Raw genomic sequence first — 26,390 nt, forward strand, 5'->3', positions numbered from 1 at the left:
ACGACCTCGCGGGTTTTAATGTGATCATTAGACTTATTTTGAAACAGGAATTTTCATTTTATAGCTGATGTCATAAGAAACGGCGTCGTATACAAATGATAGAAAACTATTAACTGTAAAAATATAGTTCGGTAGACTTCGTCAAAAAGACGCGCAAATTTTGTATTAGTAGTGGCACCTTTTTCGGGTCAACATTTTTTTGAAAATTTTTGGTAAGGAATTCTCATGTTTGTGTTATTTGAAGGCTTGTCAAAAAGAACAAGGATTTCAATTTCGTCATCTAAGTTGAATTCTTTACGTGATTACACGTCCTCCTTTCAATTTTATTTTTAAAAAGTGATTTCAGATTCGTAATCTAGAAGAAAGTGACATCATATCATGAATGTGAAGTTGCTTTTGAGACGGTTCTTCAAAGTATCAAGAAAAATGAGAATTTTTTTTCAAACATTTTCTTGATAACTGTTCAAATAATTGAGAAAAATGAGAATCTAGTCACTTAATTTGACCAAAATTTGATAAAATGTACAAAATCCAACGTAAATTATGAATGTTCTTTTAGAGATAACTGTAAAAAAAAAACAAATTCGAAAAATTGTCAAAATTATTTTATTTTTAAAAAAGTCTAAAAAGTGGGTTCATTTGGATGGAAAAAACAGTATCATATAACCAAGAAAAATTCTGAATGTAATTGACAAAAGTTTTCCAAAAACAAAAGTGGTTGTATTCAAACGAAGATTCTGTCGAAAATTGGACGTAAATAAAAAAAATGAAATTCTTTTTTCGTTAATTCTTTGAATAATCCAGAAAAATGACAATCAGCTTCTAGAAAAAAATCCAAATTAAAAAAAAGTCAAAAAAGTGCTAAAATACAGAGTCCACATAAATTATGAATATGAAATCCTTTTTGGGACAACTCTTCAAATGACAAGAATTTTTAGAATTTTTCAAAAAATTCTAAAAAATCGCGTTATATGGGTGGAAAAATCAGCAAATTGATGTAGATGATGAATCTGAAGCTACTACTTTTAGGATAGATCTTCAAATAACCGAGAAAAATGAGAATTTATTTGACAAAAATTTTCCAAGAAAACATATTCCTATCGAAAAACAACGAATTAAAAAATTGTAGAAAATTGTTTTTTCTGACAAAAAAGTGACAAAACATAGGAAATTCTGTTTAAATTGAGATTATAAAGTCCTTTTTAGGTTAACGCTTCAAGGAACTGCGAAAAACGAGAATTTAATTTTCAAAATTTATTTCAAAAAATTCAAAAAATGGCTCTATTTGTGTGGAAAAGGCAGTCTCATACAAAGATGTCGAGGTAGATTATGAATCTGAAACTGCTTTTAGGATAGACCTTCAAGACCCCGAGAAGAACGAAAATTTAATTGTCACAATTTTTACAAAAAAAAAAATCCAAAATTGGCTATATTCAAATTGAAAAACGGACTATCATATGCAAAATTCAACACTGTAGAAATTCTTTTTGGGACAACGCTTCAAATAACTGTGAAAGATGAGAAGATAATTTTCAAAAATTTCTCAAAAAATTCTTAAAATTGACGTAAATGATGAACTTGAAGCTACTTTTAGGATAGTTCTTTAAATAGCCGAGAAAAATGAGAATCTGACGAAAATTTTCCAAAAAAAAAAACAGCATCCGTTGACATTTTTCCAAAAAAAAACATTAAGTGGCTTTATTCATATTGAAAAAAACCGAATTCAAAAAAATGTTAGAAATTGTTTTTTTCTAGCAAAAACGTGACAAAATATAGGAAATTCTAGTTAAATTATGATTATAAAGTCCTTTTTAGGGTAAGGCTTCAAGGAACTGCAAAAAACGAGAATTTCATTTTCAAAATTGTTTTCAAAATATTCAAAAATTGGCTCTATTTGTGTGGAAAAAGCAGTATCATACAAAGAATTCGAGGTAGATCATGAATTTGAAACTACTTTTAGGATAGATCCTCAAGTAACCGAAAAAAATTCGAATTAATTGTCAAAATTTTTTCAAAAAATCTAAAAATGGCTTTAAATTGAGTTGATAAAGTATTATCATATAAAGAATTCAACGTTAATTATGAATCTGAAAGTGCTTTTAGGACAGATCTTCAAGAAACCGAGAAAAATGAGAATTTAATTGCTAAAATTTTTCCAAAAAAGTACCAAAAATGACTATATTCAAATCGAAAAACGGACTGTCATATGCAAAATTCAGCACAGAAGAAATTCTTTTTGGGACAACTCTTCAAATAACTGTGAAAGACGAGAAGATAATTTTCAAAAATTTCTCAAAAAATTTCAAAAATTGATATAGATGATGAACTTGAAGCTACTTTTAGAATAGTTCTTTAAACAACGGAAAAAAATGAGAATCTAATAGACGACAATTTTCCAAAAAAATCTTAAGTGGTTTCATTCATATCGAAAAAAAACAATTTCAAAAAAAATGTTAAAAATTGTTTTTTTTCTGGCAAAAACGTGACAAAAGAGGAAATTCTAGTTAAATTATAATTATAAATAAAGTCCTTTTTAGGACAAGGCTTTCAGTAACTGCAAAAAACGAGAATTTAATTTTCAAATTTTTTTTCAAAAAAATCAAAAAATGGCTCTATTTGTGTGGAAAAAGCAGTATCATACAAAGAATTCGAGGAACATTATGAATCTGAAACTAGTTTTAGGATAGATCCTCAAATAACCGAGAAAAATTAGAATTAATTGCCAACATTTTTTCAAAAAATCTAAAAATGGCTCTATTTTGTAATGAAAAAGTATCATATTAAAGGATTCAACGTTGATTATGAATCTGAAAGTGCTTTTAGGATAGACCTTCAAGAAACCGAGAAAAATGAGAATTTAATTGTCAAAATGTTTCCAAAAAAAAAAACCAAAAGTGACTATATTCAAATCGAAAAACGGACTATCACATGCAAAATTCAACACTGAAGAAATTCTTTTTGGGACAAATCTTCAAATAACTGTGAAAGACGAGAAGATAATTTTCAAAAATTTCTCAAAAAATTCTAAAAATTGACGTAGATGATGAACTTGAAGCTACTTTTAGCAAAGTTCTTTAAATAACCGAGAAAAATGAGAATCTAATTGACGAAAAGTTTCCAAAAAATGCATCGGTTGATATTTTTTCAAAAAAATATTAAGTGGCTTTATTCATATCGAAAAAAAGCCGAATTCAAAATAATTTTAAAAAATGTTTTTTCTGGCTAAAAGGTGACAAAATATAGGAAATTCTAGTTAAATCATGATTACAAAGTCCTTTTTAGGATAAGGCTTCAGGTAATTGCAAAAAACGAGGATTTAATTTTCAAATTTTTTTTTCAAAAAATTTAAAAAGTGGTTCTATTTCTGTGGAAAAAGCAATATCGTACAAAGAATTCGAGGTAGATCATGAATCTGAAACTACTTTTGAACAACTCTTCAAATGACTGTGAAAGACAAGAAGATAATTTTCAAAAATTTCTCAAAACTTCCAAAAATTGACGTAGATCACGAACTTGAAGCTACTTTTAGCATAGTTCTTTAAATAACCGAGAAAAATGAGAATCTAATTGACGAAAAGTTTCCAAAAAAAAGGCATCGGTTGACATTTTTCCAAAAAAAATTTTAAGTGGCTTAATTCATATCGAAAAAAACCCGAATTCAAAAAAATGTTAAAAGTTGGTTTTCTGGCAAAAAGGTGACAAATTATAGGAAATTCTAGTTAAATTATAATTATAAAGTCATGTGTAGGAAAAGGCTTCAAGTAACTGCAAAAACGAGAATTTAATTGTCAAAATTTTTTTCAAAAAATTTAAAAAACGGCTCTCTTTGTGTGGAAAAAGCAATATCATACAAAGAATTCGAGGTAGATCATGAATCTGAAACTACTTTGGAACAACTTTTCAAATGACTGTGAAAGACAAGATGATTTTCAAAAATTTCTCAAAACTTCCAAAAATTGACGTAGATCACGAACTTGAAGCTACTTTTAGCATAGTTCTTTAAATAACCGAGAAAAATGATAATCTAATTGACGAAAAGTTTCCAAAAAAAAGGCATCGGTTGACATTTTTCCAAAAAAATATTAAGTGGCTTTATTCATATCGAAAAAAAGACGAATTAAAAAAAGTGTTAAAAATGGTTTTTCCAGCAAAAAGGTGACAAAATATAGGAAATTCTAGTTAAATTATGATTATAAAGTCATTTGTAGGATAAGGCTTCAAGTAACTGCAAAAAACGATAATTTAATTTTCAAAATTTTTTTCAAAAAATTCAAAAAATGGCTCTATTTGTGTGGAAAAAGCAGTATCATAGAAAGAATTCGAGGTAGATCATGAATCTGAAACTACTTTTAGGATAGATCCTCAAATAATCGAGAAAAATGAGAATCTAATTGTCAAAATTTTTTCAAAAAATCTTAAAATGGCTTTATTTTAAGATCAAAAAGTAGAATCATATAAAGAATTCAACGTTGATTGTGAATCTGAAAGTGGTTTTAGGATAAACCTTCAAGAAACCGAGGAAAACGACAATTTAATTGTAAAAATTTTTCCAAAAAAATACCAAAAGTGACTATATTCAAATCGAAAAACGGACTTTCATATGCAAAATTCAACACAGAAGAAATTCTTTTTGGGACAAATATTCAAATAACTGTGCAAGACGAGAAGATAATTTTCAAAAATTTTTCAAAAAATTCCAAAAATTGACGTAGATGATGAACTTGAAGCTTCTTTTGGGATAGTTCTTTAAATAACCGAGAAAAATGAGAATCTAATTGACGAAAATTTTCCAAAGAAAACAGTATCTGTTGACATTTTTCCAAAAAAATATTAAGTGGTTTTATTAATATCGAAAAAAAACCGAATTCAAGAAAATGTTTAAAATTGTTTTTTTTCTGCCAAAAACGTGTCAAAATATAGGAAATTCTAGTAAAATTATGCTTATAAAGTCCTTTTTAGGATCAGGCTTCAAGTAACTACAAAAAACGATAATTTAGTTTTCAAATTTTTTTCAAAAAATTCAAAAAATGGCTCTATTTGTGTGGGAAAAGCAGTATCATACAAAGAATTCGAGGTAGATTATGAATCTGAAACTACTTTTAGGGTAGATCTTCAAATAAACGAGAAAAATGAGAATTAATTGTCAAAATTTTTTCAAAAAAATCTAAAAATGGCTTTATTTTGAGACGAAAAAGTAGTATCATTTAAAGAATTTAACGTTGATTACGAATCTGAAAATGCTTTTGGGATAGACCTTCAAGAAATCGAGAAAAATGAGACTTTAATTGTCAAAATTTTTCCAAAAAAATACCAAAAGTGGCTATATTCACAGCGAAAAACTGACTATCATATCCAAATTCAACACAGAAGAAATTCTTGTTGGAACAACTCTTCAAATAACTGTGAAAGACCAGAAGATAATTTTCAAAAATCTCTCAAAAAATTCCAAAAATTGACTTTGATGATGAACTTGAAGCTAATTTTAAGATAGTTTTTCAAATAACCGAGAAAAATGAGAATCTAATTGACGAAAAGTTTCCAAAAAAAAAGCATCGGTTGACATTTTTCCAAAAAAATATTAAGTGGCTTTGTTCATATCGAAAAAAAAACCGAATTCAAAAAAATGTTAAACAATTGTTTTTTTCTGACAAAAAATGACGAAACATAAGAAATTCTAGTTAAATTATGATTATAAAGTCCTTTTTAGGATAAGGTTTCAAGTAACTACAAAAAACGATAATTTAGTTTTCAAAATTTTTTAAAAAAATCAAAAAATGGCTCTATTTGTATGGAAAAAGCAGTATCATATAAAGAATTCGAGGTAGATCATGAATCTGAAACTGCTTTTAGGTTAGATTCTCAAGTAACCGAAAAAAATGCGAATTAATTGTCAAAATTTTTTCAAGAAGATCTAAAAATGTCTTTATTTTGAGACGATAAAGTAGTATCATATAAAAAATGTAACGTTGATTATGAATCTGAAAGTGCTTTTAGGATAGACTTTCAATAAACCGAGAAAAAAGACTATTTAATTGTCAAAATTTTTTCAAAAAAATACCAAAAATGACTATATTCAAATCTAAAAACGGACTTTCATAAGCAAAATTCAACGCAGAAGAAGTTCTTTTTGGGACAACTCTTCAAATAACTGAAAGACGAGAAGATAATTTTCAAAAATTTCTCAAAAAATTCTAAAAATTGACGTAGATGATGAACTTAAAGCTACTTTAGGGATAGTTCTTTAAATAACCGTGAAAAATGAGAATCTAATTGACGAAAATTTTCCAAAAATACAGCGTCGGTTGACATTTTTCCAAAAAAATATTAAGTGGCTTTATACATATAACTGACGTATGTAAAACACTGTAGTGTTGTTAACATGAATAAAGAATTGAATTGAATTGAATTGAATTGAATATCAAAAAAAACCGAATTCAAAAAAATTTTAAACATTGTTTTTTCTGGCAAAAAGGTGACAAAACTTACGAAATTCTAGTCAAATTATGATTATAAAGTTCTTTCTAGAATAAGACTTCAAGTAACTGTAGAAAAACGAGAATTTAATTTTCAAAATTTTTTTCCAAAAAGTGACTATTTGTTGGAAAAAGCAGTATCATAGAAAGAATTCGAGGTAGATCATGAATCTGAAACTACTTTTAGGATGGATCCTGAAGTAACCGAGAAAAATTAGAATTAATTGTCAAAATTTTTTCAAAAATCTAAAAATGGCTTTATTTTGAGAAGAAAAAGTATTATCATATGAATAATTCAACGTTGATTATGAATCTGAAAGTGCTTTTAGGACAGACCTTCAAGAAACCGACAAAAATGAGAATTTAATTGTCGAAATTTTTCCAAAAAAAAAAAACAAAAGTGGCTATATTCAAATCGAAAAACGGACCATCATATGCAAAATTCAACACAGAAGAAATTCTTTTTGGGACAACTCTTCAAATAACTGAAAGACGAGAAGATAATTTTCAAGAATTTCTCAAAAAATTTCGAAAATTGACATAGATGATGAACTTGAAGCTACTTTTAGGATAGTTCTTTAAATAACCGATAAAAATGAGAATCTAATTGACGAAAATTTTGCAAAAAAAAAACAGCATCAGTTGACATTTTTCTAAAAAATATTAAATTCATATCGAAAAAAACCGAATTCAAAAAAATGTTAAAAATTGTCCAACATAAATTACGACTATGAAGTTCCTTTTGGAATTACAATCCTTCAAAATTGGTAACTGAAAAACGAAAAGTTGCAAACATTTTTAAAGATTTCTAAAAAATCGCTTTATGTCGGTGGAAAGAGCAGGATCATATAGAGAAATTGACATGGATAATGAATCTGAAGCTACTTTTAGTATCGACCTTTAAATACCCGTAAAAGATGAAAATCTAATTGACAAACATTTTCTAAAAAAAAAAATTTGAACAATCAAATTAAAAAAAAAATAAATTCTTGCAAAAATAGTGATAAAAATGAAACCTTTTTGAAATAACTGTTTAGTTGAGAAAAATGAGAATCCAGTTTCCAAAATTTTTCCAAAAAACTGAAAAAAAGACGAAAAACACAGCTTAAAAGTTTTCAATTAAACTCCTGTGGAATCCAATGGCACCGGTTTCCATAAAAAATATCTGGTAAACAATACACTCAGGAAAGTTACCAAGACTTTACTATCAATTCAGAACCTTGAGAAATGCGATTCAAAATATATTTCGAAACATTATTTTCCATCTTGAAAATTTTCAGCTTCCAAAGTTCGACCGTTACGAGTTGCTTTAAAAAATTTACACAAATTAGAGACCACACAAGCCTTACAATAACCAAAAACCTGACTTACACACGACAACCTCATTTATTAATGTATTTATTTTGTTGAGGATTACAGTATCGCGATAATCTGTTTACCGGTTCAAAGCAATTATAAAAACCTGGTTAAACAGATCTCGTAAATATTGACACAAGTAGATTTAATCGCCCTCTGTTATTTATCCGAATCAGTACCTTGGTACTGATAACCAAAATAAACACATTCCGAACTGCATACTACTACATCGGTACTTCCTCAGCCTCCGCGCTCAGTATGCGTCCCACGTCCGGTCCTCGCCACGTGCACCGCACCATTATCTCGGTACCATTTTCGGTACCTCGCTAATTGCCTCACACCACCGCTTGACCCTCCGTCGGAATTCCTCCCGAAGTCGGTTTTCGCGTTCGGTTCACCTCTCCGGCGGGCGAAGTGTGAACCACGATAGTACCGTTACGTGGTACCAGTTACTACGAAATTGATTTATCTGACAGCGGCGGGCAGTGGTCACGAGCGGTCCCGTAACCACGTCAAACCGTACCTCCAATTAAAACCCGCTCAAGTTTGGAACAATTGAGGAGCGTGAAACCGAAAGTCGGCAGTACCGAAAGTGAAGAAGAGGTTAGGTCTGGCGTTTTTTCTCTCTTTGCGAAACAATGCCGTCGTGCTCATCGTTTCTCATGACCAGACAGACGACGACCCCGCTCCGGGCGGATTCGCAGTTTCCATCCAGAACCATGAACCCAGCGCTGATGGTTTATGGCGCGACCATAAAACGACATGGTGCTGCAGCCGAGGAGGATTAATAGCGAGAATTATTGGAGATATGTTTATATTGATTCGACGGAGATGGAGATCGTTATCGCGGCGCCATTGGATGATCGGAGAGAACAATCGAGGTTTTATCGGGGTTAATCGATTGTTCTTGGAAGCTTATCTAAGAATGTACCTGTTGGGTAGGGGGCATGGTCGCGGAGTGACCTTTCGATAACGGACGACGCCCCGGCTGCGAACTGTGACCCTGAGCTGAGGGTCCAAGAAAGGGAAAACAAAAAATTTCAATTTCGGATTTTTTTCTCAATTGTTTGAAGAGCTATCGCAAAAACGACTGAATTTTGAAAATTCAAAAAATTTCGATAATTAAACGGTCGATTTTGGGAAAACGATTGCCGGAAATGAGTTCTAGAGCTCGAAATGTGCAAGAAAATGTTTTTAGTTACGTTTCGAAAATTTCAAAATTTTTCAATTTTAAAAAAGTTGTCTAAAAATTATGAAAAAATTCAGGGACGTAGATCTCGACACGCTGATTCCAAAAATATAGCGTTTTGATGGTCACGGAGCAACATTTTCGAAAAAATCGGGACGAAATGCGAATTTTTGAAAATTTCAAAAATTTCGATATTTCAACAATCGATTCTGGAAAAGCAGTTGCAGCTATCAAAGAACCGAGACCGGATTTTAGTTCTAGAGCTCGAAATCTACAAGAAAATGTGTTTAGTTAAGTTTCGAAAATGTCAACATTTTTACGAAATTTGAAGGAGGGACCATTAAAAAATTTCAATTTTAAAAAATTGTCTAAAAATTATGAAAAAATTCAGGGACGTAGATCTCGACACGCTGATTCCAAAAATATAGCGTTTTGATGGTCACGGAGCAACATTTTCGAAAAAATCGGGACGAAATGCGAATTTTTGAAAATTTCAAAAATTTCGATATTTCAACGGTCGATTCTGGAAAAATGGTTGCAGTTATCAAAAAACCGAGACCGGATTTGAGTTCTAAAGCTCGAAATCTACAAGAAAATGTGTCCAGTTGAGTTTCGAAAATGTCAACATTTTTGCGAAATTTGAAGAAGGGAGGACCATTAAAAAATTTCAATTTTAGAAAAGTTGTCTAAAAATTATGAAAAAATTCAGGGACGCAGATCTCGACACGCTGATTCCAAAAAATCTAATTGACGAAAAAAATATTAAGTGGCTTTATTCATATCGAAAAAAACCCGAATTCAAAAAAATGTTAAAAATTGTTTTTTCTGGCTAGAAGGTGACAAAATATAGGAAATTCTAGTTAAATCATTATTACAAAGTCCTTTTTAGGATAAGGCTTCAGGTAATGGCAAGAAATGAGAATTTAATTTTCAAATTTTTTTTCAAAAAATTTAAAAAAATGGTTCCATTTATGTGGAAAAAGCAATATCATACAAAGAATTTGAGGTAGATCATGAATCTGAAACTACTTTGGAACAACTCTTCAAGTGACTGTGAAAGACGAGAAGATAATTTTCAAAAATTTCCCAAAAATTCCAAAAATTGACGTCGATGTTGAACTTGAAGCTACTTTTAGCATAGTTCTTTAAATAACCGAGAAAAATGAGAATCTAATTGACGAAAAGTTTCCAAAAAAATGCATCGGTTGACATTTTTTCAAAAAAATATTAAGTGGCTTTATTCATATCGAAAAAAAAAACGAATTCAAAAAAATGTTAAAAATCGTTTTTCTGGCAAAAAGGTGACAAAATATAGGAAATTCTAGTTAAATTATGATTATAAAGTCATTTATAGGATAAGGCTTCAAGTAACTGCAAAAAATGAGCAATTAATTTTCAAAATTTAAAAAAAAATTCAAAAAGTGGCTCTACTTGTGTGGAAAAAGCAGTATCATACAGAAAATTCGAGGTAGAATATGAATCTGAAACTTCTTTTTAGGATAGATCCTCAAATAATCGAATAAAATGAGATTAAATTGTCAAAATTTTTTCAAAAAATCTTAAAATGTCTTTATTTTAAGATCAAAAAGTAGAATCATATAAAGACTTCAACGTTGATTGTGAATCTGAAAGTGGTTTTAGCATAGACCTTCAAGAAACCGAGGAAAACGACAATTTAATTGTCAAAATTTTTCCAAAAAAATACCAAAAGTGACTATATTCAAATCGAAAAACGGACTTTCATATACAAAATTCAACACAGAAGAAATTGTTTTGGGAAAAAACTTCAAATAACTGTGCAAGACGAGAAGATAATTTTCAAAAATTTTTCAAAAAATTCCAAAAATTAACGTAGATGATGAACTTGAAGCTTCTTTTGGGATAGTTCTTTAAATAACCGAGAAAAATGAGAATCTAATTGACGAAAATTTTCCAAAAAACCAGTATCTGTTGACATTTTTCCAAAAAAATATTAAGTGGCTTTATTAATATCGAAAAAAAAACGAATTCAAAAAAACGTTAAAAATTGTTTTTTTCTGTCAAAAACGTGTCAAAATATAGGAAATTCTAGTAAAGTTATAATTATAAAGTCCTTTTTAGGATTAGGCTTCAAGTAACTACAAAAAACGATAATATAATTTTCAAAATTTTTTTCAAAAAATTCAAAAAATGCCTCTATTTGTGTGGGAAAAGCAGTATCATACAAAGAATTTGAGGTAGATTATGATTCTGAAGCTACTTTTTGGGTAGATCCTCAAATAAACGAGAAAAATGACAATTAATTGTCAAAATTTTTTCAAAAAAAGCTAAAAATGGCTTTATTTTGAGACGAAAAAGTAGTATCATATAAAGAATTCAACGTTGATTACGAATCTGAAAATGCTTTTGGGATAGACCTTCAAGAAATCGAGAAAAATGAGACTTCATTAATTGTCAAAATTTTTCCAAAAAGTACCAAATGTGGCTATATTCGCAGCGAAAAACGGACTATCATATCCAAATTCAACACAGAAGAAATTCTTGTTGGAACAACTCTTCAAATAACTGTGAAAGACCTGAAGATAATTTTCAAAAATTCTCAAAAAATTCCAAAAATTGACTTAGATGATGAACTTGAAGCTAATTTTAAGATAGTTTTTTAAATAACCGAGAAAAATGAGAATCTAATTGACGAAAAGTTTCCAAAAAAAGAAGCATCGGTTGACATTTTTCCAACAAAATATTAAGTGGCTTTGTTCATATCGAAAAAAAAACCGAATTCAAATTTTTTCAAAAAATTTAAAAAATGGCTCTATTTGTATGGAAAAAGCAGTGTCATACAAAGAATTCGAGGTAGATCATGAATCTGAAACTGCTTTTAGGATAGATTCTCAAGTAACCGAAAAAAATGCGAATTAATTGTCAAAATTTTTTCAAAAATTTCGATATTTCAACGGTCGATTCTAGAAAAACGGTTGCAACTATCAAAAAAACGAAGCCGGAAATGAGTTCTAGAGCTCGAAATCTACAAGAAAGTGTGTTTAGTTAAGTTGCGATAATGTCAAAATTTTTACGAAATTTGAAGAAGTGGGGACCATTAAAAAATTTCAATTTTAAAAAAATTGTCAAAAAATTATGAAAAAATTCAGGGACGTAGATCTCGACACGCTGATTCCAAAAATATGGCATTTTGATGGTCACGAAACAACATTTTCGAAATAATCGGGACGAAATGCGAATTTTTGAAAATTTCAAAAATTTCTATATTTCAACGGTCGATTCTGGAAAAACGGTTGCAGCTTTCAAAGAACCGAGACCGGATTTTAGTTCAAGAGCTCGAAATCTACAAGAAAATGTGTTTAGTTAAGTTTCGAAAATGTCAACATTTTTTCGAAATTTGAAGAAGGGGGGACCATTAAAAAATTTAAATTTTAAAAAAAGTTGTCTAAAAATTATGAAAAAATTCAGGGACGTAGATCTCGACACGCTGATTCCAAAAATATAGCGTTTTCATGGTCACGGAGCAACATTTTCGAAAAAATCGGGACGAAATGCGAATTTTTGAAAATTTCAAAAATTTCCATATTTCAATGATCGATTCTGGAAAAACGGTTGCAGCTATCAAAGAACCGAGACCGGATTTTAGTTCTAGAGCTCGAAATCTACAAGAAAATGTGTTTAGTTAAGTTTCGAAAATGTCAACATTTTTTCGAAATTTGACGAAGGGGGGGACCATTAAAAAATTTCAATTTTAAAAAAGTTGTCTAAAAATTATGAAAAAATTCAGGGACGTAGATCTCGACACGCTGATTCCAAAAATATAGCATGTTGATGGTCACGAAGCAACATTTTCGAAAAAATCTGTACGAAATGCGAATTTTTTAAAATTTCAAAAATTTCTATATTTCAACGGTCGATTCTGGAAAAACGGTTGCAGGTATCAAAGAACCGAGACCGGATTTTAGTTCTAGAGCTCGAAATCTACAAGAAAATGCGTTTGGTCAAGTCTCGAAAATGTCAACATTTTTACGAAATTTGAAGAAGGGGGGACCATAAAAAAATTTCAATATTAAAAAGTTGTCTAAAAATTATGAAAAAATTCAGGGACGTAGATCTCGACACGCTGATTCCAAAAATATAGCATGTTGATGGTCACGAAGCAACATTTTCGAAAAAATCTGTACGAAATGCGAATTTTTTAAAATTTCAAAAATTTCTATATTTCAACGGTCGATTCTGGAAAAACGGTTGCAGGTATCAAAGAACCGAGACCGGATTTTAGTTCTAGAGCTCGAAATCTACAAGAAAATGCGTTTGGTCAAGTCTCGAAAATGTCAACATTTTTACGAAATTTGAAGAAGGGGGGACCATAAAAAAATTTCAATATTAAAAAGTTGTCTAAAAATTATGAAAAAATTCAGGGACGTAGATCTCGACACGCTGATCCCAAAAATATAGCGTTTTCATGGTCACGGAGCAACATTTTCGAAAAAACCGGTACGAAATGCGAATTTGTGAAAATTTCAAAAATTTCGATAATTCAACGGTCGATTCTGGAAAAGCGGTTGCAGCTCTCAAAGAACCGAGACCGGATTTTAGTTCTAGAGCTCGAAATCTGCAAGAAAATGTTTTTAGTTACGTTTCGAAAATTTCAAAGTTTTTCCAAAATTTGAAGAAGGGGGGACCATTAAAAAATTTCAATTTTAAAAAAGTTGTCTAAAAATTATGAAAAAATTCAGGGACTTAGATCTCGACACGCTCATTCCAAAAATATAGCGTTTTCATGGTCACGGAGCAACATTTTCGAAAAAATCGGGACGAAATGCGAATTTTTGAAAATTTCAAAAATTTCGATATTTCAATGATCGAATCTGGAAAAGCGGTTGCAGCTATCAAAGAACCGAGACCGGATTTTAGTTCTAGAGCTCGAAATCTACAAGAAAATGTGTTTAGTTAAGTTTCGAAAATGTCAACATTTTTACGAAATTTGAAGAAGGGGGGACCATTAAAAAATTTCAATTTTAAAAAAGTTGTCTAAAAATTATGAAAAAATTCAGGGACGTAGATCTCGACACGCTGATTCCAAAAATATAGCATGTTGATGGTCACGAAGCAACATTTTCGAAAAAATCGGTACGAAATGCGAATTTTTGAAAATTTCAAAAATTTCTATATTTCAACGGTCGATTCTGAAAAAATGGTTGCAGCTATCAAAGAACCGAGACCGGATTTGAGTTCTAGAGCTCGAAATCTACAAGAAAATGTGTTTAGTTAAGTTTTGAAAATGTCAAGATTTTTACGAAATTTGAAGAAGGGGGGACCATTAAAAAATTTAAATTTTAAAAAAGTTGTCTTAAAATTATGAAAAAATTCAGGGACGTAGATCTCGACACGCTGATTCCAAAAATATAGCGTTTTGATGGTCACGGAGCAACATTTTCGAAAAAATCGGGACGAAATGCAAATTTTTGAAAATTTCAAAAATTTCGATAATTCAACAGTCGATTCTGGAAAAACGGTTGCAGTATTCAAAGAACTGAGACCGGATTTGAGTTCTAGAGCTCGAAATCTACAAGAAAATGTGTTTAGTTAAGTTTCGAAAATGTCAAGATTTTTACGAAATTTGAAGAAGGGGGGACCATTAAAAAATTTCAATTTTAAAAAAGTTGTCTAAAAATTTTGAAAAAATTCAGCGACGTTGATCTCGACACGCTGATTCCAAAAATATAGCATGTTGATGGTCACGGAGCAACATTTTCGAAATAATTGGTACGAAATTCGAATTTTTAAAAATTTCCATATTTCAACGGTCGATTCTGGGAAAACGTTTGCAGCTATCAAAAAAACGAAGCCGGAAATGAGTTCTAGATCTCGAAATCTGCAAGAAAATGTGTTTAGTTAAGTTTCGAAAATGTCAAGATTTTTACGAAATTTGAAGAAGGGGGGACCATTAAAAAATTTAAATTTTAAAAAAGTTGTCTAAAAATTATGAAAAAATTCAGGGACGTAGATCTCGACACGCTGATTCCAAAAATATAGCGTTTTCATGGTCACGGAGCAACATTTTCGAAAAAATCGGGACGAAATGCGAATTTTTGAAAATTTCAAAAATTTAGAAATTTCAATGATCGATTCTGGAAAAACGGTTGCAGCTATCAAAGAACCGAGACCGGATTTTATTTCTAGAGCTCGAAATCTACAAGAAAATGCGTTTAGTTAAGTTTCGAAAATGTCAACATTTTTACAAAATTTGAAGAAGGGGGGACCATTAAAAAATTTAAATTTTAAAAAAGTTGTCTAAAAATTATGAAAAAATTCTGGGACGTAGATCTCGACACGCTGATTCCAAAAATGTAGCGTTTTGATGGTCACGGAGCAACATTTTCGAAAAAATCGGGACGAAATGCGAATTTTTGAAAATTTCAAAAATTTCGATATTTCAACAATCGATTCTGGAAAAACAGTTGCAGCTATCAAAGAACCGAAGCCGGATTTGAGTTCTAGAGCTCGAAATCAACAAGAAAATGTGTTTAGTTAAGTTTCGAAAATGTCAAAATTTTTCCGAAATTTGAAGAAGGGGGGACAATTAAAAAATTTAAATTTTAAAAAAGTTGTCTAAAAATTATGAAAAAATTCTGGGACGTAGATCTCGACACGCTGATTCCAAAAATATAGCGTTTTGATGGTCACGGAGCAACATTTTCGAAAAAATCGGGACGAAATGCGAATTTTTGAAAATTTCAAAAATTTCGATATTTCAACGATCGATTCTGGAAAAACAGTTGCAGCTATCAAAGAACCGAAGCCGGATTTGAGTTCTAGAGCTCGAAATCAACAAGAAAATGTGTTTAGTTAAGTTTCGAAAATGTCAAAATTTTTCCGAAATTTGAAGAAGGGGGGACAATTAAAAAATTTCAATTTTAAAAAAGTTGTCTAAAAATTATGAAAAAATTCAGGGACGTAGATCTCGACACGCTAATTCCAAATATATAGCATGTTGATGGTCACGAAGCAACATTTTCGAAAAAATCGGTACGGAATGCGAATTTTTGAAAATTTCAAAAATTTCGATATTTAAACCGTCGAATTTGGAAAAACGGTTGCAGTTATCAAAGAACCGAGACCGGATTTGAGTTCTAGAGCTCGAAATCTACAGGAAAATGTGTTTAGTTAAGTTTCGAAAATGTCAACATTTTTCCGAAATTTGAAGAAGGGGGGACCATTAAAAAATTTCAATTTTAAAAAAGTTGTCTAAAAATTATGAAAAAATTCAGGGACGTAGATCTCGACACGCTGATTCCAAAAATATAGCGTTTTCATGGTCACGGAGCAACATTTTCGAAAAAATCGGGACGAAATGCGAATTTTTGAAAATTTCAAAAATTTCGATATTTCAATGATCGATTCTGGAAAAACGGTTGCAGCCATCAAAGAACTGAGACCGTATTTTAGTTCTAGAGCTCGAAATCTACAAGAAAATGTGTTTAGTTAAGTTTCTAAAATGTCAAGATTTTTACGAAATTTGAAGGAGGGACCATTAAAAAATTTAAAATTTAAAAAAGTTGTCTAAAAATTATGAAAAAATTCAGGGACGTAGATCTCGACACGCTGATTCCAAAAATATAGCGTTTTCATGGTCACGGAGCAACATTTTCGAAAAAATCGGGACGAAATGCGAATTTTTGAAAATTTCAAAAATTTCTATATTTCAACGGTCGATTCTGGAAAAACGGTTGCAGCTCTCAGAGAACCGAAGCCGGATTTGAGTTCTAGAACTCGAAATCTACAAGAAAATGTGTTTGGTTAAGTTTCGAAAATGTCAAAATTTTTCCGAAATTTGAAGAAGGGGGGACCATTAAAAAATTTCAATTTTAAAAAAGTTGTCTAAAAATTATGAAAAAATTCAGGGACGTAGATCTCGACACGCTAATTCCAAATATATAGCATGTTGATGGTCACGAAGCAACATTTTCGAAAAAATCGGTACGGAATGCGAATTTTTGAAAATTTCAAAAATTTCGATATTTAAACCGTCGAATTTGGAAAAACGGTTGCAGTTATCAAAGAACCGAGACCGGATTTGAGTTTAGAGCTCGAAATCTACAGGAAAATGTGTTTAGTTAAGTTTCGAAAATGTCAACATTTTTCCGAAATTTGAAGAAGGGGGGACCATTAAAAAATTTCAATTTTAAAAAAGTTGTCTAAAAATTATGAAAAAATTCTGGGACGTAGATCTCGACACGCTGATTCCAAAAATATAGCGTTTTGATGGTCACGGAGCAACATTTTCGAAAAAATCGGGACGAAATGCGAATTTTTGAAAATTTCGAAAATTTCGATATTTCAATGATCGATTCTGGAAAAACGGTTGCAGCTATCAAAGAACCGAGACCGGATTTGAGTTCTAGAGCTCGAAATCTACAAGAAAATGTGTTTAGTTAAGTTTCGAAAATGTCAAAATTTTTCCGAAATTTGAAGAAGGGGGGACCATTAAAAAATTTCAATTTTAAAAAAGTTGTCTAAAAATCATGAAAAAATTCAGGGACGTAGATCTCGACACGGTGATTCCCAAAAAGGTAGCGTTTTGATGGTCACGGAGCAACATTTTCGAAATAATTGGTACGAAATTCGAATTTTTAAAAATTTCCATAATTCAACGGTCGATTCTGGGAAAACGTTTGCAGCTATCAAAAAAACGAAGCCGGAAATGAGTTCTAGATCGCGAAATCGACAAGAAAATATGTTTGTATAAGTTTCGAAAATGTCAAAATTTTTACGAAATTTGAAGAAGGGGGGACCATCAAAAAATTTCAATTTTAAAAAAGTCGTCTTAAAATTATGAAAAAATTCAGGGACGTAGATCTCCACACGCTGATTCCAAAAATATAGCGTTTTGATGGTCACGGAGCAACACTTTCGAAATAATAATCGGTACGAAATGCGAATTTTTAAAAATTTAAAAAAACTCAGTTTTGGCATTTTTCTCGCTTATTAGAAGAAGAGATATCTCAAAAAGACTTAATTAGGATTCATTGTTTGCATTGAATTGTCTATATTATTTCATAGAAATTTTGTATTTAGAGTAATCTTGAAAAATATACAGGGTGTTTCATTAAAAAAAAATATTTTCAGTTGTAGCGCTGAATAATGAATCTTGGCGAAAACTCTTTTAAAATTTTAAACAAAAGTTTGAAAATGAATCCCATTTTCGCACCTGTCCTATAAAATGTCTTTACACGTTTATAATTTATGTCCTAGCTATCCAGAAACACTACTGTTATCACCGACCGGCACTCAAACCCTTTCAAATTCGGACTCCTTGTTATCATTTCGCCAATCCGCCACACACCGAAAATTACACGTATTTAATACGGTTATAGAACACAATAACCCTCAATTGCTTCTCTGAAAATATTTTCGCTCCACAAACCCCAAATTCCAATTATTTTTAATGTTATTGCCCCGCATATGACCTTTCCAAAATGTTTACTTCACCCAAGCCTAAAAGCCTATTACAAATGATTAAACCATTTGTAGCTGCGGCCCCGGTGGCGGATTGTATGGAACAAGTTGGATGAGAATTAATTAAGGATCACAGATTAAGCGGGTGAGTGTTAAGTGGTATGTCCGGTTTCCTGCCACGAACTCTCCCCGCAACCTCATCATCGTCACAATGTGACACCGATCAATTTAACGACGCCACTTGTCCAAGGCCTGCCCCAAAACCGCCAATCAAAAAAAATTGTGCATGCGTTTGACAACTGATTTTCGAGCACGTAGGCACTTTTATCACAGCGCGTTTCTTATCTATGACGTCGAACTCAAACGTCATCCAATTTATCGTTGTTTACGAGATCACTAATTCAGGAATGAGGTAGTCTCGGTTGTTATCCTCCCGAGCGCCACCATTACTCGAACACTCCCGACCGCCCAAAACCTCCACTCTTATCAGATCCGCAGCCTCAAATACTGCCAAAACAGTCCTGACTTTATCGTCCACCTTGCGATGTTGTGACGCCCTCGATTCTCACGCTTATCTTCTCCAAGGTGGTGATAATTCTTATCGCGAGTCGTCGTTTTCGTAAAAAAGCTATCAGTTTCGATTTTATTTTCTCACAGGTGAGTCGTCGCAGTGCCGCGTTGTGTACAAATAGAAAAAGACATCGTGCTAGGTCAAGTGTGAGGTGACCTAAACCTTGTTACGACCATCGGACGGACGTAAATTCTGCGATCTTTATTGTTCTTTGCGGAGGACTTGGAGTGTTGATCGGCCTTCAGGGACCCGAGATGGGTACGTGAGTCGCTTGACGTGGTGGAGTGGAGATTTAAGGTGGTTGCTCTTTGGGAAAAAGTTAGAGATAAATTCAGTGGCTGGAAGTTTACGGAAAGCGCGTGTTTTAGAAGTAAAATAAGGAAATCATCTGTGTTTGTTTTTTTTATTGTTGGAAAATTTTGGGTGAATCATATTTGTGTTTTTTAGTGCAATATTGCAACAGTGTCGGACTGTTTTTCCGTTTGTTTGTCTGTCGTGGAATTTTTATTGGGTTAAAAATTGCGAGTGCACCAATCGCGTTGAGTAAAGTTGGCTGTTCATCCCTGTCACAATTCCGGTGACGTCATGTCAATGAAATCTCGCGTGGAATCTATATTGTGACATGATTAAGATTACAAAAAGGGGTTATCGTGAAAACAAAACAAAATTTGTTGAATTAAGTTTTCCACCTTGTTTTGTTTGGGATGATGCTAAGCTCGATCTAGTGATTACATCACGTCAAAAAAGTTAAGGTTGAACTAGATTTTAGTTTAACATATAAGGACTATTCTGTGAAGATTTAACTTTTTTTTTTAATAAAATATTAACATTGATGTAGTAACTAGATAGTGTAATTAATTTTATTTACGTCCACCAGAAAATATTGTAACACGGTCTACTTTCATGTTTTCTGGACGTTTCACGACTCCTGGAGTACGAAACAATAGGTCTCCCGTTTCCGTCTGGGTTGTCTGCCGTCTGTGTCGATTTTTATCAGATTGATAATTACCGAAATTACTAAAATTTTAAATTGTGTTGGGAATATGTTGTAAAGCGCTAATTAAAATTTATGTAATCATCCTTACTAACAATTTTATGACGTCACGTAAGCATTTTTTTTTTATAATGTAAAATCGTGTTGTGCTGGTGGTTTATGAATAAATCTTAATTTTATTTTTTATATAGAAGGGTATAGACAAAGAAATAGAAAATCGAAAATTCGAAAAATCCAAAAAAAAAAGATATAGACGAAAATGGAAGGATAGAGATGGAAATTAGAAAAATAAAAAAAGGATATAGATCGAAATTGAAGGATATAGACACAGAAATCGAAAAATCGAAAGAAATGGATATAGGCGAAAATGGAAGGACATAGAAGGATGTAAATGAATATAGAAAGATATATTAGGATATACATAGAGGATATAGGAAGATTATAGAAACATATAGAAGATTGGGAAGGATATGGATTCAGAAATGGAAAAATCGAAAAAAAAAACGGATTTAGCCTAACATAGACGAATATGGAAGGATATTGAAGAATATAGACTTACCTAGAAGGATACAGACCTTTGTAGAAAAATATAGAGTGATATAGAAAGATATAGACCCAGAAATCGAAAATTCGAAACATCGAAAAAAAGGATGTAGACAGGTATAGACGGAAATAGAAAGATGTAGAAGTAAATCCAAGAATGTACACCGATATAGAAAAATATAAACAGCTATAGAAGGGTATGGACGGATATAGAAGGATATAAATGGATATAGACGAATTTAGAAGGATATATAAGGATTTAGGCCGATATAGAAAGATACAAACGCATATAGAGGGATATAGATGGATATTGAAAGATATAGATGGATATTAAGGATCTAGACGCAGAAATCGAAAATTCGGAAAATCGGAGATTGAAAAATCGAAAAAAAAACAGACACAAAAATAAAACCATGTTAAACACAAATCGAGAAACCGAAATACCAAAAAAAGCGAAAATTCGAATGAAAAAACGGATATTGACGAACGGAGATAGGAGGATATAGATAAATGTGGATGAATATTGAAGAATATAGACCGATATAGAAAGAAATAGAAGAATATAGACCCAGAAATTGAAAATTCGAAACATCGAAAAAACTGACATAGACAGATATAGATGGAAATAGAAAGGTATAGAAGTATATTAAACGATGTAGACGGATATAGAAAGATATAGATCGATATAGACGAATATAGAAGGAAATGTAAGGATACAGGCCGATATAGAAAGATATAAACGGATATAGAGGGATATAGATGGCAATTGAAGGATCTAGACGCAGAAATCGAAAATTCGGAAATGGAAAAATCGAAAAAAACCCGACACAAATAGAACGATGTAAACACAGAAATCGAGAAATCGAAATATCAAAAAAATTGAAAATTCGAATGAAAAAACGGATATACATGAACGGAAATAGAAGGATATACATAGACCGATATAGAAAAATATAGGGATATAGACGGATATAGAGCCAGAAATCGAAAAATCTAAAATTTGAAACATTGAAAAAACGGATTTAGACAGGTATAGATGGAAATAGAAAGATCTAGAACGACGTAGACCAATATAGAAGGATATAGATGGATATAGACGAATATAGAGGGATATATAAGGACATAGGCCAACATGGAACGATATAGACGTATATAGAAAGATGTAGATGCAGAAATCGAAAATGGAAAAATTGAAAAAAAACGGACATAGAGTGAAATAGAAGGATGTAGATACAGAAATCGAGAAACTCAAAATACCAAAAAAATCGGAAATTCGAATGAAAAACAGATATAGACGAACGAAAATAGCCTTCTATTATATAGACGATAAAGAAAGATATAGAGGCATATACACGGATATAGAAGGATATAGACCTATTAATAGAAAAATCGAAAATTTGAAACATCATCGAAACAGCGGATATAGACAAATATAGACGGAAATAGAAAGCTGTAGAAGTATATCAAAGGATGTAGACCGATATAGAAAGATATAAATGATGTAAAAGGACATGGACGGTTATTGAAGGACATAACACGGATATAAACGAATATAGAAAGATATGTGAAGATATAGACACATATAGAGAGATATAGATGGATATAGAAGGATGTAGACGCAGAAATCGAAAACTCTGGAAATCGAAATTCGAAAAGTCAGAAAAACCGGACATAGATGGAAATAGAAGGATGTAGACACAGAAATAGAGGGACATAGGCGACTATTGACGAATAAGGAATTGAAGAATAGAGTTACGTAGAAGGATATAAACCAATGTAGAAAGATACAGAGGGATATAGAAAGATAATAGACCCAGAAATAGAAAATTCGAAACACCGAAAAAACTGATATAGACAGGTATAGACCGATATAGAGATACATAAAGAAACATAGAAGGATATGAACGAATATAGAATGATATAAATGAATATAGACGAATGTAGAGGGATATATAAGGATATAGGCCAATATAGACAGATATAGACGCATATAGAGGGTTATAAATGGATATAGAAGGATCTAGACGCAGAAATCGAAAATTCAGAAAATCAAAAATGGAAAAAAAATGGACACAGATAGAAATACAAGGATGTGGACATAGAAATCGGAATCGAACATTCGAATGAAAAAACCGGATATAGACGAAGGGAAATAGAAGGACATAGATCAATATTGAAAGATATAGAGGAATATAGACGGATATAGAAGGATATAAATCCAGAAATCGAAAAATCACAAATTCGAAACATCCAAAGAATGGATATATAGATGTATAGACGGAAATGGAAAAATGTAGGAGTATATCAAAGGATGTAGACGGATGTAGAAGGATATAGATGGATATATAGACGAATATAGAACGATATAAGGATATAGGCCGGATGTAGAAAGATTTAGACAGATATAAAAAGATACAGAAGGATAAAGAAGGATATAGACAGAATTCGAATATTAGAAAAATCAAAAAATAAAAAAAAACAGACGGAAATGGAAAGATATAGAAGGCTGTAGACGGATATAGCAAGATATAAATGGATATAGAAGGATCTAAACGGATACAGAAGAATAGACAAAAAATGAAAAATCCAAAATTCGAAGAATCAAAAAGTTAAAAATTCGAAAATTATAAAGACGGAAAAAAAACGGATATAGACCGAAATATAAGATCGACAAACCGAAAAAGCGAAAATTTGAAAAAACAAAAAACTGAAAATTCGAAAAATGGAAAAAAATAGATGTAGCCAGAAATGGAAGGATATCGAAAGGTGCAGATCGATATGGAGGGATATAAAAGGATATATAAAGATATGTGAGGATATAAGTAAATAAATAATTTCGTCGTAAATCATACTACAACACAGTGTATTTTCGACTTTTCGATTGCTCGATTTTTCGACTTCTCGACTTCTCCATTATTAGATATTTTGATTTTTCGATATTTTGAGTTTCTCATTTCTGGATTAGTCAATTTTTCCGTGTTTCGGTGTCTCGAGTTTTGGGATTTTTAAATTTTTTAATCTCCAATTTTTCGATTTTGTGATTTTTCGATTTTTCCATTTCTGACTTTTCCGACTTCTCGACTTCGATTTTTCCATATTTTGATGTTGCCTTTCTCCATTGCTCAATTTTTCGCGATTTCTCCATTTTCATATTTTCGATTCTTCCCCGACTCTTCTTCTATATCTCGATTTTGCAATTTTTTAATATCTCAGTTATTCTGTTTCAATTTTGGTATTTTTCAATTTTTTGTTAAGTTGGTTTCTTCGATTTCTCGTATTTTGATTTTTCAATTTTTTGGTTTTTAAATATTTCAATTTTTCCGTTTTATGATTTCGATTTTTCAATTTTTCGACTTAAAAACTGAAGAACGAAAAAACTGAAAATCGAAAGGTAAAAAAATTGAAAATTCGAACATCGAAGAGTCGAAAAGCAAAGAAATTGAAAAGTTTAAGATCTGAAGAATAGAAAAATTGAAAAATCAAGAATCCGAAAATTTGAAAATTTGAAAAATCGAAGAATTGAAAAATTTTAAGTCGAAAATCGAAAATTGAAAATTCGAATATTGAAAAGTCGAAAATTCAACGAAACAGGTCGAAATTAAAAAAAATCGAATATCGAAAGCCCGAAAAGTGGAAAAATCGAGCCATCAAAAGATGGAGAAACAAAAAAATTCACAAAATAGAAGTGCCGAAATGTTGAAAAATCGAAAAATGCAAATTTAAAAAAAAAATTAAAATCGTAAAATGGAAAAATTGAAAAACTGAAAAATCAAAAAACGAGAAATCGAGAAGTCGAAAATAATTTATTTGTGAATCATACTACAACACAGTGTATAACACACATCAAGAGAATAGACAAATATAGAAGAAAATAATTGGAGATAGAAGGATATAGACTGATATAGAATATAGAAAGATATACGTATATAGAAAGCTATAGAGGATATGGAAAAATATAGAAGATAGAAGGATGTAGACCCAGAAATCAAAAAATTCGAAAAATTGAAAAGTAAACCAGATATAGACGGAAATAGGACATCGAGAAATCGAAAATTAAAACATGGAAAAATAAAAAAAATCGGATAATATAGACAGGTATAGACGAAAATAGAAGGATATAGAAGTATGTCAAAGGATGGAGACCGATGTAGAAGAACGCATATAGGACATAGAAATCAAATACTGAAAATGGAAATATCGAAAAAAAGGGATATAGATGGAAATAAAAAGATATAGACACAGAAAGGAATAAAAACGTGATTACTACCTTGCATTGTTATCAATAATTAAAATTGTACTTAGAATACGTTATATAAATATAACATATAGTTAAAATGTACTGTGAGATTATCATGGAGTTTATTTTATCCCCAGGATAAATTTCATGACGTAATCTATCTCAAAATTTTACTGAGTAATGGTTCTATCTTATTTTAACATCTGTGAGTTTTTGATTTCTGCAACAATAATGCAATTCAGCAAGATTAAAAAAACTTAATAGACTTTTTAAATTTGTTACTTCCCGACCGAATAAGTTTCATGCGGCGAATGGCTACTTTCATGTTTTCTGTTCCCTCGGTCTGTCTATCGTTTGTTGGTAAACAGATAATCTCTGAAACTACCGGATCGATTGTTGTGGTAAACACAATTTAAATTTGAAAAAAATAACACACACAATAAATTTTCGCACAAAAAGTCCAAACTAGATAATAACTTTCTATAGTTTAACAAATGTAAGCATACGGGTTATTGTAAAAGATACCGAAAGTATGTAATAAAAGTTTACAATTTATCTTAGATACGTAATACATAGGGAACTTCCCCGAAACTTTGATAACTCTCCTGATCGTATGAGTAAACTTTGGTACGTGCTTTTAATAGTTTTTTTTTAAATTCGTATCTTAGATAGTCCGTTTTTTTTTTATTAAGACTATAGTATTGAAAATAACAATCGATCACTTTTTTTTCAAAAGTAAAGTGTTACGACAGCTCCTCAAAGTGACAGTAACGAACTCTCCGAATAAGTTTCCCGGGATTAGTGTCAAACCCGCCAACCCCGCCACATTCGTTCCGCCTGAACCCAATTCACTTATTTGTCCAATTATTTGCATAAAATCGGCATGAAACTTTTCGTGGCAATAAATCAGCCCGATCTACTTTTGCAGTGTAGGCGCTTTTTTGCGCCAACTCTAATTGTGTCTTTGGTACTTTCCAGCGTCCGGTAACGCGATGAAACGGATATGAGCTTACTTTTGCACAATCTCTGCCGCTTTTTGCTTTAATTAGCGTTCGTTATCCACATGCAGCGCATCTACTGTTTCAGATGTTGGCGATTTGGTATCGTATTACATAGTGGGCACATTTTTGTGTCGTCTTCGCTAATCTTATCTTCCAGTTTATTGTTTCCTCGGCTATCGTGCCATTGTCTCCGGATTCAAATTCCGTAATTTACGCAATTCACTTTTCGATTCTAATTAAAGGAATTTATTACGCAACTTAATGCCAATTTATAGTACAAATTTGCGCGGATTAAAATAGTAGGAACAGCTCACGTGCGGCTGCTATGCTAATAAGGTTTCATTTATTCGATTAGTTGTGCATATTTAACGTGAAAACTAGTACGAGCTGTTTTGTTGTGTGTCGGGTTTTATTGTGCGAAAATTTTTATCAATGATTCGCATGAGGCGTTTTGTTACTTAGTTCCCGCTTTCTAGTCGTTCGTCCCACGTTGATAACCTTCGGTGTGGTATAACTATATTGCAAAACTGACAGTGTGAAAATTGTAATTTTTGAAAGAGCGCGAACACAAAACTGCACGTTGTC

The 26,390-nt window shown here is 31.4% G+C and overlaps 1 protein-coding gene across 13 annotated transcripts in view; it reads left to right on the plus strand.

Annotated features, from left to right (window-relative positions):
* The window catches only part of LOC135141043 (protein shank), a 184,103-nt gene that overhangs the window by 131,386 nt on the left and 26,327 nt on the right, over window positions 1–26,390 (plus strand). The window contains exon 1 of one of the 13 annotated variants that reach the window (XM_064071880.1): window positions 19,092–19,288. The exons of the other annotated variants lie outside the window; for them this stretch is intronic. The gene's annotated coding sequence lies outside the window, so the exon portion shown is untranslated. Of the gene's footprint in view, window positions 1–19,091; window positions 19,289–26,390 lie in introns of those variants that run through there. 13 annotated transcript variants of the gene reach the window in all.

Source organism: Zophobas morio, unplaced genomic scaffold, assembly GCF_036711695.1.
Source record: "Zophobas morio isolate AGI-343-1 ecotype UQ-CSIRO unplaced genomic scaffold, CSIRO_AGI_Zmor_V1 ptg000041l, whole genome shotgun sequence".
NCBI classification, from domain to species: domain Eukaryota; kingdom Metazoa; phylum Arthropoda; class Insecta; order Coleoptera; family Tenebrionidae; genus Zophobas; species Zophobas morio.